Below are 14,396 nucleotides of genomic sequence, written 5' to 3'. Positions count from 1 at the left end.
GCAAACCGATCGTGTACCGATTAGTTTGCGACCCCTTTGCGACCAGATTTCCCTCCGGCCCCATTCACTAACCTCTCCTGCGATCCGCTTCGAATCCGTGCGTGCAAATGAGGAGAAACGCATGCACAGTTGACAGGGATGTGATTCACCAACCAAATTTTTAAAACCGACTGGGCTGGCCAATCAACCCAAGAAGTGACTGCTGGGGATCAGTCGAAAACGTCTTTCTGACTCTCCGAAGCCCTGCTCTCTTCACACCCTGCTCTCTGCTGCCCCGAATTTCTCTGCCCCGCTCTGCCCCGATGCTCTTCTCCTGCCTGCTCTGCCCCGAATCACCACCCTGCTCTGCCCCGATGCTCTTCTCCTGCCTGCTCTGCCCCAAATCGCCGCCCTGCTCTGCCCCAATGCTCTTCTCCTTCCTGCTCTGCCCCAATCGCCACCCTGCTTGTTCCCGGTTTTCTCCTGCCTGCTGCTCCGAATCTCTTCTGCCCTTCCCCGCACTGCGAGCCCGTGGTTTTAACCCGCGGGCTTAGGCAGGTTAAAACCACAGGCTTACTGGGCTAAAAAGTATAAAAAAAGTAAAGTTAAAAAATTAAATAAAAAAAAGTCATGGCTTGGACGAGTCTAGATGCATGCGCAGACCATCTACAGATGGAGGAGTGTGTGGCACAGTGGTTGGATCTACAGCCTCAGCACCCTGGGGTTGTGGGTTCAAACCACGCACTGCTCCTTGTGACCCTGGGCAAGTCACTCAGTCCTCCATAGCCCCAGGTACGTTAGATAGATTGTGAGCCCACCGGGACAGATAAGGAAAATGCTTGAGTACCTGATTGTAAAAACCACTTAGATAACCTTGATAGGCGGTATATAAAATCCTAATAAACTTGAAACTTGGTCTGCACATGTGTTGGGATTGCACACCAGCGATCCGTGCCGGCAGATGGAGCGTTCCTCCAATCGCCCCCATCTGCATATTTGAGTTTCGAGAATCCATCGGACCTGCCCGGATCGTGCACAGGTTGGTCCCAATCGGGCAGGTTCGTGAATCTAGCCCAAAGTAAATGCCATTAAAAACTGTCAAGTCTGGCCAATGTAACCTCAAAGAGTGAGTGAGTATGACAACAAAAAAATGCCTAGCTGCATAGCTATTGATCAAGTATGTCCTGAAACAAAGTGTTCATTTGTTTGTTAATCTTTGGGAGTTTTCATTGTCTATCACCCTCCCACCAAAGGTGACCACATCAATAATTGCCCTATCTTTACAAAGCTTCCTTTTCATTAGATGACAAAAATGGTTGACAGTCATTACCAAATCATTCATAAAATACTTCCTTTCCCTAGGTTAGAACCCTAGAGTACACTGTTAACCCTGGTCTTTCTCAATAATTTAGCCTGTATTAGCGAAAGAATGACTTCTTACAAGCTGGATCTGCCCTTGGGGCTCTTTGAAAATGAGCACAGACATTCCTTGTCATTACTCTTTCACACGTTATAAATAGAGGTTGTTTGAGAAGCTGAAGGGTTGTTCTTTGTCTCCTACAATTTGGCTTTTTTCATAGTTTATTCAGATCTTTCTCATGCCCAACCAGATGATAAATCAGTCAAACTAGAAGGAAGCCACTTTTCTGCATTGCTTTCTTATCAAGAGAAGGCATAATCAAAAGACTGAGCCAACCAACTCACATATTTGTAATATGTTGCACTACAGTACCATGAATCAGTATAAAACTTTATGCATAGCGGAGCTGTAGTCTGTTAGTACAGTCTTGAATAGATAAAACCCTGCACTAGTATAACTTTAACATTTCAGTACATAATTGTGAATATTTCACTATTTTAAATATTTGCAACAGGGCCTGAAATGTTGATGAGTTTATATGAATGATGGTATTGCCATTTCTCAGATAAGATCCTGTTTTGACTCAGAGACAGATGTTCTTACAGCAGGATTAAGTTACAGAGGAAAAATCATGCTATGATCCTGAAAAGCCTTTTTTTTTTTCCCCCAAATATGGCAATGCATTGTATCAGGTTTTACTCTAACAAGTATAGAGAAACACACCATAAATTCATAATTGCATTCATATGCATTTATCAAGTTTTAAGCCTGGTTATTCTTGGCAAAGTATTAGACATCAAACAGAGAAAACCCAAATAAGGTTGTAAAGATGGAGAAAAAAAGGTGGTTGCAATGTTTTAATAGCTACATATGGCTTCTGAAATCTATAAATTTCTAACAAAATCTCAGCATAAACATAGCACTTACACTCACTTCTTTTGCACCATACACATCACCTCACATAGAATTTTACCTGAAATGGCAATACACAGTACTTTAATTAAAACAAACTTTCTATATCAAATGTTAATATACACATGAAACAATGTAAACTTTCATTCATTTTTTGCCTCTTTTGCAGGTCTTCTCTACTGGGAGCTGCTTTGCCCTTTTGAAACAATCATGATCTTATTAATTATATATAAGAAAAATAGAATTTTTATTACATTTTAATCTATCATTGGGGCAGATGGACAGTGATCTGGGCCCCTGGGCAATGGGTTCCTAATCACCAATAAGAAGTGATTAAACTAGATAGAGGCTAAGAGATATTGAGCCCCCCTACTGCTGAGGGCACTCAGGCATTGTCCTATTGTTCCAATGATCAGTTTGCTCTGTCTAATACACAACAGGAAGAAAGGTGTAGAAAGAGTACAAAATATGAACTGGAGGGACTGCTATATAAAAGCAGATAATAGCATAATCGCTTAAACTGGAAAGTTCACCTGTGCTCACAGCACAGAACTTCTTCCAGTAACCCTAAGCATCAAAATCAAACAAACTTTAAGCATAGAATATCAGGTGATCCTATTGCAATTCGACATATCAGCTGTCTTAGACTCGGTCAAGCACAACCTACTTTTATCCAAACTAAAAAAAATAGGCATTTATCACACACTCTTAAACTGGTTCAGGGACTTGTTATAGAATAGGCAATACCACGTCTACAAAGATGGAACATTCTCCAAAAGTTGACATGCATTGTCATCCCTCAAGGATCTCCTCTCTCACAAATACAGCCTCTTCATGAGTTCATTAGGCCACATCAAATTCAGCAACAACGAAACCCTATTAACATACACAGATGATATCCTCCTTCTCATCCCAATCGTGTGATTTTAATGATGTTATCCAAAGAATAACAAATGACATTCGTCAAACTCAAACTAAATGCAACAAAGAACAAAGTTCTGTGGTTTCATAATACCTCACACACAGTCCCCATAACTATCACTTTGGCCTTGGGAACCACGCTGAATATCGATAACTGCACTGAGCCATGGGAGAAACTTGTGCTTTATACTGTCAAACTGTCCATTGTAACTTCTTGGGCAACTGACCCAATTTCTTGTAATGTAATCAGACCTTGAATGGAATAGGTAAAGGCGGAATAGAAAACCTGATTAACATAACATATTAGTTTTGCCAAACAATCCTCCACTTAATAATAATAATAATTTTATTTTTATATACCGCCAAAGCCATAGTAGTTCGAGGCGGTTTACAACAAGAAGAGCTGGACAGTCAGTGAAAAAAATAACAATGAAGACTTTGGTTACATAAAGTCACAATGTAGGGAAATCAAGAATCTGTGATAAGAGTACAGTGGAAGTAAAACCCTGAATATATATCAGAAAGTTTGTACATACAATGAAGTATCATAAATATGAACTTGTAAAGACTAATCTCATACATTTGTTTTCACTTGTTAAAAAATGTAATGTAAATCTTATAAACTGTGAGATCTCAGACAGAAGAATCACGATAACTGATGGTAGAATGCTGTCTTCCTGAGCTCTGCTGCCTGTCTTATTCTGAGGCCTTGAGCTCAGCAGGAGGAACTCTGCTGGTATCTCCAGCTTTTGCAACTGCGGCTGGTGTGAGCAATGTGAATATTGCTGACATCGGAGTGTTAGTAATATTGGCAAAGAACAGAAATGTGGTCTCCAAATTTGGAAGGAATGTTTTCAACACCAAGGGTTGAGAATCACAGTGAGACTAGAGAGACTGATTCAAAAGCTAATGGGGGAGAAGGCGTTGAAGGAGGATATTTGGCTGCAACTGCCAAATTAACTGCTGCTGCTGTATTTTATTTTATTTTGATTATTTCACACCACCACTTTACAACAATGGAAACCACAGTACAAATAGTCAATAAAATAAAAACAAAAACAAACAAGCAAAAAACCCGAAACAAAAGGATACGAGATGAAATTGTAGAACAATTACTTCCAAAAGACAAAGATTCCAGAGACAGAAGAGGAGAAGTGGATTCTGAAGTGTGGAAGTCATGAAAGACCAAAATTATCAGATTCACTTAATAAACTAAAATGATTGTTTAAACCAGTGGTTCCCAACCCTGTCCTGGAGGACCACCAGGCCAATCGGGTTTTCAGGCTAGCCCTAATGAATATGCATGAGAGAGATTTGCATATAATGGAGATAACAGGCATGTGAATCTGCCTCATGCATATTCATTAGGGCTATCCCGAAAACCCGACTGGCCTGGTGGTCCTCCAGGACAGGGTTGGGAACCACTGGTTTAAACGATTAACATCAGTCTTATAGGAATCATTGAATATTTAAAGGAAGGGTGTTCCAAAGAGTAGGTGCCTTAATGGAATATGTCTAGAGCAGTGGTTCCCAACCCTGTCCTGGAGGAACACCAGGCCAATTGGGTTTTCAGGCTAGCCCTAATGAATATGCATGAAGCAAATTTGCATGCCTATCACTTCCATCATATGCAAATCTCTCTCATGCATATTCATTAGGGCTAGCCTTAAAACCCGATTGGCCTGGTGTTCCTCCAGGACAGGGTTGGGAATCACTGGTCTAGAGGGATATTTCAGTCTCGTGAATGATGGCAATATGAGACGATTAGCTTGAGAGGAATAAAGTGTCTGAATAGGTACGTTTGAAATAAGAAGACAATAGAGATCATCGGAAACTACGATCAATCCGTTCCTACTTTGACACCCTTCCCTTCCAAATCCTATGCCAAGCTCTGATCCTCAGCATGCTAGACCTCATCTACATCTCATGCCCCAAGAAACACTTCAACGGACTCCGGATGATTCAGCACAGTGATGTACCTAATCAGCCTAAGGAAAACTGACCACATCACACCTTACTACAAGCAACTGCACTGGCTCCCGATTGAGGCCCAATCTATTTTCAAACTACGTTGCTTCATGTACAAGGCTCTCTATGGTCTCCTACCAAACTACATGACTGAAGTATTTGATTTTACCCTCCTGACCCACCGTTTGCACTCCACTCCATCTTCGCCTACCCCTTCCTGCTAGGAAAACCTAAAAAAGCTTGCATGATGAAATTACTATCATATCAAGCAGCTCACTACAGCCAGGAATTTCTCCCCATTATAGGGTCGTTTTCAGGCGAGGACTATAAACGTATTTGTTCAATAAATTCCTAGTAGAGCACTAAACCCTGTGCCCTCTTCATGTGTCTCTCATTCTACTCAATACAAAGGAAAGCTCTAGGTATGGACTCATTCCTCCCTTACCTCCAGCTCCATTTGCTTTATTTGTTTGTTTGTTTTTATCCACCTTGAACTTGTGAGGGTTAAGCATACTATAAATACCATATTAAATTAAAATTAATTCGATGTACTGATCATCTTTTTTTAGATCATTGGTATTTTCTGTTTTTCCACCTTACATCTGCCTTTGTAACAGTTTCTATTTAGCAAGTTTCCTCTATTCACTTTCAAGAAGTTAAATTTGACATAAATAGAATGCAAAATTTTTACTAATGTTCCTCAACTAATGGCAATAGGTGTTTTTGGAGGTAAAGAAAAATACAGAAGTAGGGGCAAAGTAGGTAGAAGCATTCTTCCTAGCTACAGCAATGCTCAGCTCTTTCCAAATAGCCTAGCTACCTTGAAAATTTGTCAAAGAAGTACATAGCAACAGTGGTGTAGGGAGTGAGGCGTTCGGGGTGGTGATACCCCTCCCCCGCCCTCTTCTCTGCCCTCCCTCATCTATACATGCTTTTTACCTGCCCCCTCCTGCAGCACGCACAGGGATTATCTTCCCATGTACCTCTGTAACGTTTCTGGCATGAGCAACAGCTACCAGTGTTGGCTCTTCCTCTGACATCAATTTCTAGGCTTGGATCCAGGAAGTGATGTCAGAGGAAAAGCCAACGCTGGCATGACAGCATCTTAGGGGTTGCTGCTCGCACCAGGAATGTTACAGATGTATGGGGGAAGGAAAGTGGCAGACACATGCGGCAGTGGGGGGGGGGTAGGGGGGGGAGGAGGAGGGGTTAGTGAAGGAGCCAGGGAAGGGGGGGGGGGGCGGAGAGGAAGATGGGTGTCTGCACCCTTACCAAGATGGCACCCCCGAACATAAGAACATAAGAATTGCTGCTGCTGGGTCAGACCAGTGGTCCATCGTGCCCAGCAGTCCACTCCCGCGGTAGCCCTTAGGTCAAAGACCAGTGCCCTAACTGAGACTAGCCTTACCTGCTGCGTATGTTCTGGTTCACCAGGAACTTGTCTAACTTTGTATTGAATCCCTGAAGGGTGTTTTCCCCTATAACAGCCTCTGGAAGAGTGTTCCAGATTTCCACCACTCTCTGGGTTTGTATGGAATCTATCCCCTTTCAACTTTAGAGAGTGCCCTCTCATTCTCCCTACCTTGGAGAGGATGAACAACCTGTCTTTATCTACTAAATCTATTCTCTTCATTATCTTGAATGTTTCGATCATGTCCCCTCTCAGTCTCCTCTTTTCAAGGGAGAAGAGGCCCAGTTTCTCTAATCTCTCACTGTACGGCAACTCCTCCAGCCCCTTAACCATTTTAGTCGCTCTTCTCTGGACCCTTTCGCCACTGCATAGCAAGTCGACAATTATAAGAATTAGCTGCCATCTAGAGGAAAATGTACAGAAGGTTCAAGGGTTAATTGTTTTGTGGTTTGATTTTATATGCATGTTTTGTGATTTTTATTATGTATGTGATTTTGTGATCTGCCTTGGTATAGGAGGACTATGAATAAAAAAAAACCTATAAACTATAAACAATCATACAGAAAATGGTGCACACCCAGTTGAATTTTATTGCTACTATCAGAGGATGTTATGTCACAGGATGCAATAAATTATACAGTGGCCATGGGTGTTGAATTTGGAACAGAATCCAGCTCTCCAAAGAAATAAGACATTCACAAAGTGACTTTTTATTAGCAATTGTTTATACACGCTTGGTAGTACCGTATTTTCGCGGATATAACGCGCACCTGTGTAAAACGCGCACAGGGGTATAGCGCGCAGAAATCACGATGATATGTACCAAAACTTTTCTATACCGCGCTCAGGCATATAACGCGCATGATGCCCGACGCTCCTTTCGCCCGCCCTGACTTTCCGTGCGCTGTCCCGACTCTCCGTTCACCCCCCTGACTTCCGTGCACTGCCCTGACTTTCCGTGCGCTGTCCCGACTCTCCGTTCACCCCCCCTGACTTTCCGTGCACTGTCCCCCCTTGAAGTCCTGTCCCCCTTGAAGGTCTGTCCCCATTCTGAAAGCCTGATGCCCCCCCCCGACGTCCGATACATCCCCCCCCCCGGCAGGACCACTCGCACCCTCACCCCGAAGGACCGCCGACTCCCCAACAATATCGGGCCAGGAGGGAGCCCAAACCCTCCTGGCCACGGCGACCCCCTAACCCCACCCCGCACTACATTACGGGCAGGAGGGATCCCAGGCCCTCCTGCCCTCGACGCAAACCCCCTCCCCCCAACGACCGCCCCCCCCCCAAGAACCTCCGCCCGTCCCCCAGCCGACCCGCGACCCCCCTGGCCGACCCCCACGACCCCCCCCACCCCCCTTCCGCGTACCTTTGGAAGTTGGCCGGACAGACGGGAGCCAAACCCGCCTGTCCGGCAGGCAGCCAACGAAGAAATGAGGCCGGATTGGCCCATCCGTCCTAAAGCTCCGCCTACTGGTGGGGCCTAAGGCGCGTGGGCCAATCAGAATAGGCCCTGGAGCCTTAGGTCCCACCTGGGGGCGCGGCCTGAGGCACATGGGCCAAACCCGACCATGTGTCTCAGGCCGCGCCCCCAGGTGGGACCTAAGGCTCCAGGGCCTATTCTGATTGGCCCACGCGCCTTAGGCCCCACCAGTAGGCGGAGCTTTAGGACGGATGGGCCAATCCGGCCTCATTTCTTCGTTGGCTGCCTGCCGGACAGGCGGGTTTGGCTCCCGTCTGTCCGGCCAACTTCCAAAGGTACGGGGAAGGGGGGTGGGGGGGTCGTGGGGGTCGGCCAGGGGGGTCGCGGGTCGGCTGGGGGACGGGCGGAGGTTCTTGGGGGGGGGCGGTCGTTGGGGGGAGGGGGTTTGCGTCGAGGGCAGGAGGGCCTGGGATCCCTCCTGCCCGTAATGTAGTGCGGGGTGGGGGTAGGGGGTCGCCGTGGCCAGGAGGGTTTGGGCTCCCTCCTGGCCCGATATTGTCGGGAAGTCGGCGGTCCTTCGGGGTGGGGGTGCGAGTGGTCCTGCCGGGGGGGGGGGATGTATCGGACGTCGGGGAGTCGGCCGGGCAAGAGGGCTTGGGCTCCCTCTTGCTCCGATCGTGGATGCGGGTGCGGGTGGGAGCGCGTGCGAGCGGTCGTTCGGGGTGGGGGTGCGAGCGGTCCTGCTGGGGGGGTGAATCGGGCGTCGGGCGGGGTGGGAACTATGTTTAAAAACTTTTCTATACCGCGCTCAGGCATATAACGCGCGAGGGGTATGCGCGGTACGTAAAATCACGTATAACGCGCGCGTTATATCCGCGAAAATACGGTACTTGTCAGCTCACTTTGGAAAGCTGATTTGTTAATATCCGAAGTTTGGCCAAGAATTTAAAAGTCAAACCTATTGTGGATATCTTATTCTAATTTTATCTTACAATCTTTATTTCTTACTATTTTGAAGTGCGATGACATCATTTCAATTTATTCCAGCTAACGTTGCACGAAAAGGAAATGGCTGCTGTTTGTATAATCACAGTACAGATTTTATTTATCCTGGCCAGAAATGTATTTATTACAGGGATGCTGTGTCCTGCAGCTCTGTTCAAAATACTGTACTTTGATGTGACACATCAGTGCTGAAAATGGCAAATTTTTTGCTTGAAAGACTTTAGACTATTGCATAGATGTACCACTCTAATTAACTGCCCTTGGAGCGCTTACCTCATACATACTGTACTTACGAAATACACTGTTCTCTCCCAGAATCCCCTCTGCATTTAATTGAGCTATGCTAAATTGTTCATTGTCCTATAAGCCAGTACTTTTCCATTAAAAGTTTGTGAGACCGTCTTTTGTCATCATAGGGTACAACATGCATTTGGTGCCTGGATAGACCCAAACAATGCTGCTGTCCAATGGAAATAGCTGTTAAAGGGCTCAAGCCTTATTCAGGCCCATCTAGTTAAAACTGAAGCTATAATTAATGATTTTCAAGTATTCAGAAAAAACAAGCTTTCTGTTCTGCTGACAAACTCGTTAGTGGTCCATTTTAATCAGGGTTTGAGAACTGGCTGTGGCCCAACTTTGATTCCAATTAGCTCCTTTGTATCACAGTTCACAGATTATGGCATTGATGGTAGGGTTGATTATGAGCCACCTAGCATTTTGGTTTAGGGGCTAAAGTTGGGAATTGATTTTATCGTGGTCTTTACCTTCTCATGCTATTTTTATCAGAAGTAAACTGATAGGGATAAGGCTGGGCATGTGGCTTTGCAATGCATGAGTTTTTGCTTGCTTCTGGGCGACTGAGGCTATGCAACATTTGACGTTGATGTAGGTGAGTCAGAAAATTGATGGTGTTGGTGTTGAAAGCCTCTGTTCTATTCATGTATTCACTGATAGGATTTATCTTTGTACTCACACCATTAACACTTTTCTCTTTATATACAAATAGTGTGAGAAAATGACTTATACTAAAGGGAGTGGTTTAAAGTCTTGAAAAAGTATTATTTAGAGTAATTCTCTTTTTTCTCCAGCTTTCATCATGTTCCATTTTCTGCTTTTCTATGGCAAAAAGACTTTCTTCTTCTCTGCAAATGGGCTATCCAGTCATATCATAGTCATCTTCATGAATGAGTGAGATTTCCTTATCTCTTATTAGCTACACTCATTTTCAGCAGCTGTGTAGTTTGGGAACATTTATGAATTCATGCAAATGAAAAATCTCTACACATTTGTGTAAAAGATCTGCTGCCAAAAATCAGCTTTTTTTGTGGAAATCAGATTTTACAGAAGACACTGATGTCAATTGCAGAATTTACTAAAAAAAACAAACAATGACATAGTAGACTTAGAAAATGTCCAAGGGGTTCAGATAGTGACGCTAATATTACCAGGTAATACTGAACTAACTAGATCAGGCATGTCCAACTTCGAACAGGTCGTGATCTACTTTTTCTGGCCAAAAGTGCCGGTGATCTACCACCATGAAAATGAAGTTTCAAATTAGTTTCAAATAAAATTTTAACCCAATAAAGTTGGAAGATTCCCTCCCACCAGTGGCGTACCAAAGGGGGGGGGGCAGACTGCCCTGGGTGCAGGCTCCAAGGGGGTGCACAGCCGGCCACCCTCCCTATTCTGCTGCTACTGCTTTCCTTAACCAGCAGCAGTGGCAGTAAACTTCAAATCAGGGGTGTGCTCCCTCTGGCAGGTGTTTAGTTTCTGGATGGCTCCCCTGCAGCAGTTTTTCTGCTCAAAGATGCAGCTGTCGGCTCCTCGCATGATCTGAAGCTGTGTCGGAAGCGTTCCCTCTGACATCAGAGAGAAGGCTTCTGATGCAGCCGCGGTTTGCGCAAGGTGTCGATGCCCGCGGCTTTGAATGGAAAACCAGTGGAAGCAAGGAACCGGCTAGAAATGCTGTTGCTGCAACAGGGCAGGGAAGAGAAATGTTGCTGCTGCACAGGGAATGGAGGAGGGAGAGAAATGTTGCTGCTACTGCACAGGCAAGGGGGGGCAAAAATGCTGCTGCACAGGGAAGGGGAGAGAAATACTGCTGCTACACAGGGAAGGGAAGGAGAGAAATGCTGCTGCTGCACAGGGAAGTGGTGGGGAGAAATGCTGCTGCTGCACAGGGAAGGGAAGAGGGGAGAGAGAAATGATGCTGCTGCTGCTGTAGCACCCAATTGGGGAGACAGAGGGAAGGAGGGAGAAGGAAGACAAGGGAGAGGAACCAGAGATGCCAAGTTCATGGGAAGGAGGGAAAGGAAAGGAGATACCAGACCATGGATGGGGAGGGGGAGGGAGAGATGCCAAGGCTTGGGTGGGGGAGGGATGGAGATGGATGCCAGACCAATGAGGGTGAAGGGAGAAATGGAAGGGGGAGGCATAAAGTTTCTGAAAGGGGAATAGAAGGAGAGAAGATGCCCTATAGAAGGGGCAGAGAGAGGGTAGACGGTGGATGAAAGGAAGAGAGTGACAAGAAGATAAGGAAAGCAGAAACCAGAGAAGACAAGGTAGAAAAAATTTCTATTTATTTTTTTGCTTTAGGGGAGATGCATCTGTGGTGTTGCATTGTATGCAGAGTCCAGCTTCTTGGTGGTTCAGTTTAACCTTTGTCCACGTATTTCTATTTTGTCCCCCCTTTTACATAACTGTAGAGTGTTTTTTAGCAATGGCCGTGGTAGTAACAGCTCTGATGCTCAAAATTCTATAAGAGTCTGAGCTGTTACCACCATGACTAAAATCCACACTACAGTTTGTAAAAGGGGGGGGGGGTAGTTTGTAATTATATATTCCATACTAGGTAAAGGTGTTTTTTATGTTCTATGTATTCAAAAGACATGGTTTTCTGTTAGGATTGACTATGCATGATTGATCTGTACTAGTCTGGCTTGTTTAGTTTTACAATGGGTATATTGATGTTTTACTGCTCACTGCAGTATGTAAGATGTTGCGTTTTCCTAGGTACTCATGTGTGATGTGTGGTTTGTTACTAAAAATCATGTTTTCCATACAGATGGGGGGTGTGTCAAAAAATGATGGACCCCGGGTGTCACATATGCTATGTATAAAATAATAAACACTTTCAATGTAGATTACTATGATGTTCTATAGTATAGCGTAAGGACAGTCAAGGCTATATTCCAATTAAAAATGAAGGAAAAAGCCTCAGAACAGGCCCTCCCACCACCACCGAAATGGATTGTAAAGGTGGTCAAGCGATAACCTCATTGGCAAAAAACCTTCAATGTATATTGGACACTTAAGCCTCAAGCTGTGCTTCACTCAAAATTTAAAAGACTAATGGAAGAAAAAATTCTGCTGATCGGCACACCAACGAAGGCCAGAGTTTCACCGATAGGCTACATCAGGGTGTGTCCCGACCAATCAGGCTTCTGAAAATCACAACAGAGAAAATACAAGTAGAAGAACTCTCTTCATCTCTTCCTTGTGTGTAAAAACAAAGAATATACCTCTCAAAAGGGATGCCGAAGCGCCTTAAACATCTGAAAAGAATCCCATAGGGTGGCTCAGGTTTTGAGGTTTTAAACACTCCCGATGGAGAAACGTCACCACCAGAAGTGCGTCAATAGTGACGTGATTGCTGAGACTGAAGATCGGTACTAAACAAAAACTTCAAGTTTGGCGATCCGCACACGCGGAGGCCCAGCCAGGTGTACACCTGGGGTAATTTTAGTCACCCATATTGCTCTATGCCTCTCGTAAGGAGATGTGTGTCTAGTTTGCTTTTAAATCCTAGAACGGTGGATTCCACAATAACCTCCTCTGGGAGAGCATTCCAGTTGTCCACCACTCGTTGCGTGAAGCAGAACTTCCTGATATTTGTCCTGGACTTGTCCCCCCTCAGCTTCAGTCTGTGTCCTCTTGTCCGTGTCACATTGGACATTGTAAATAATTTGTAAATAATACTGCTTGATAACTACCCCCTATTATGTCTTCTGTTAGTGAGACATAATTCAGCTTGAGGTTCTGAATCTTTCTCATTATTTTAGGTGTCCTCAGCTCATTAATTTACTCATCTATCAGTGATAGCTCTCAAGGATTAATTTAATTTTTTCTTCTATATGCTTTTTCCAAATAGCAGTTGTTATCTGTCTCCTTTTTTTTTTTTAACTTTATATCCTCATCAATTGAACTTTCTCAATAATAAATTTTGCTGCACCATGCTGTGTCTGATTTTCTTACGTCTATGATATCAAGAAATGGTCCCTTTTATGCAGGTTCTAACACCTTCTAGACCAGTGTCTCGTAAACTATTTCCAGCCGTGGTTCGAGGGCACCTGGAAGTGCGTGGATGATGACATGATGATGTCACATGCACCTCATCACGTCTATGTCTGCGCATGTGAGAAGGCCCTGCAGATGGGCCTTAAGCTGGGGGGTGGGGGGTGTCAACAGGAGAGGCGCAGAGAAGAGTATAGGTGCTGGGGAGGAAGAGAGGCACAGGTGCCAGCTGACTGTCTGCAGGACGTGCCTCTCTCTGTGAGAGGCAAATCCTGTAGGCAGTCAGCTGGCGCCGGCCACTCTCCTCCTTGCCGGCATCTCACAGCACACTTTGAATCTCACCGCTGCACACAGTTTGTGATTCACTGTTCTAGACCCTCTATTTTTCTATGTGCTCCAGTTTTTCCATTTTGGGTCTCCACATTCCGTCTTTGGACCAAATTTTTTTTTTTTCTGGTTGCTCCTATCCTCTTCCCTTCTTTCTCTCTTGAACCACCTTCCTCAAATAGTCAATTGAATTAAGCACAACTAGCCAAAGCAGCACCTACAAACTGAGGAAATCTGGGGAAGAGGGATAATATAGAATCAAATTCTGCACCCAGGCTTCTAATTTGTTTCCTGTGTATTCCTGCTCTATTATATTTTATTGATTTTGGATACACTGCTTAAAAATATTATGATAGGTGGTATATCAAGCCTAATAAATGTGAAGCTTTAAACTTGCTCACTGGGTAATCAACAAGGTCATTTAAAGTAAGTATATTCATCTTTTGCATCATGTCCTTCTCTACTCATACCACTACTTAGAGGGCATTCTCCACTTCATCCCGAGTCAATTATTATCCATTTCTACTCCATCTGTATCACATTGCTTCCAACCTCACAGATTTTTTTCTCCATCCCTGCATCCAACCCAACAAAACATAAAGGGCCCCTTTTACAAAGCCGCAGTAGTGATTCTCACGTGGCAAGTGCGATTCCTATGGGCCAAATCACATTCGTCATGCTGGTACTTTGCAATTGTGGCTTTGTAAAAGGGGGCCCAAAGCACATCTATAACTTGTGAAAATTGAATACAAAACAGTGGGCATTGCTTTGTTAAATATGCAAGAAACCATATT

The sequence above is a fragment of the Geotrypetes seraphini genome, chromosome 6 (assembly GCF_902459505.1).
Source record: "Geotrypetes seraphini chromosome 6, aGeoSer1.1, whole genome shotgun sequence".
Lineage (NCBI taxonomy): Eukaryota > Metazoa > Chordata > Amphibia > Gymnophiona > Dermophiidae > Geotrypetes > Geotrypetes seraphini.
This window is presented reverse-complemented; position numbering follows the sequence as displayed.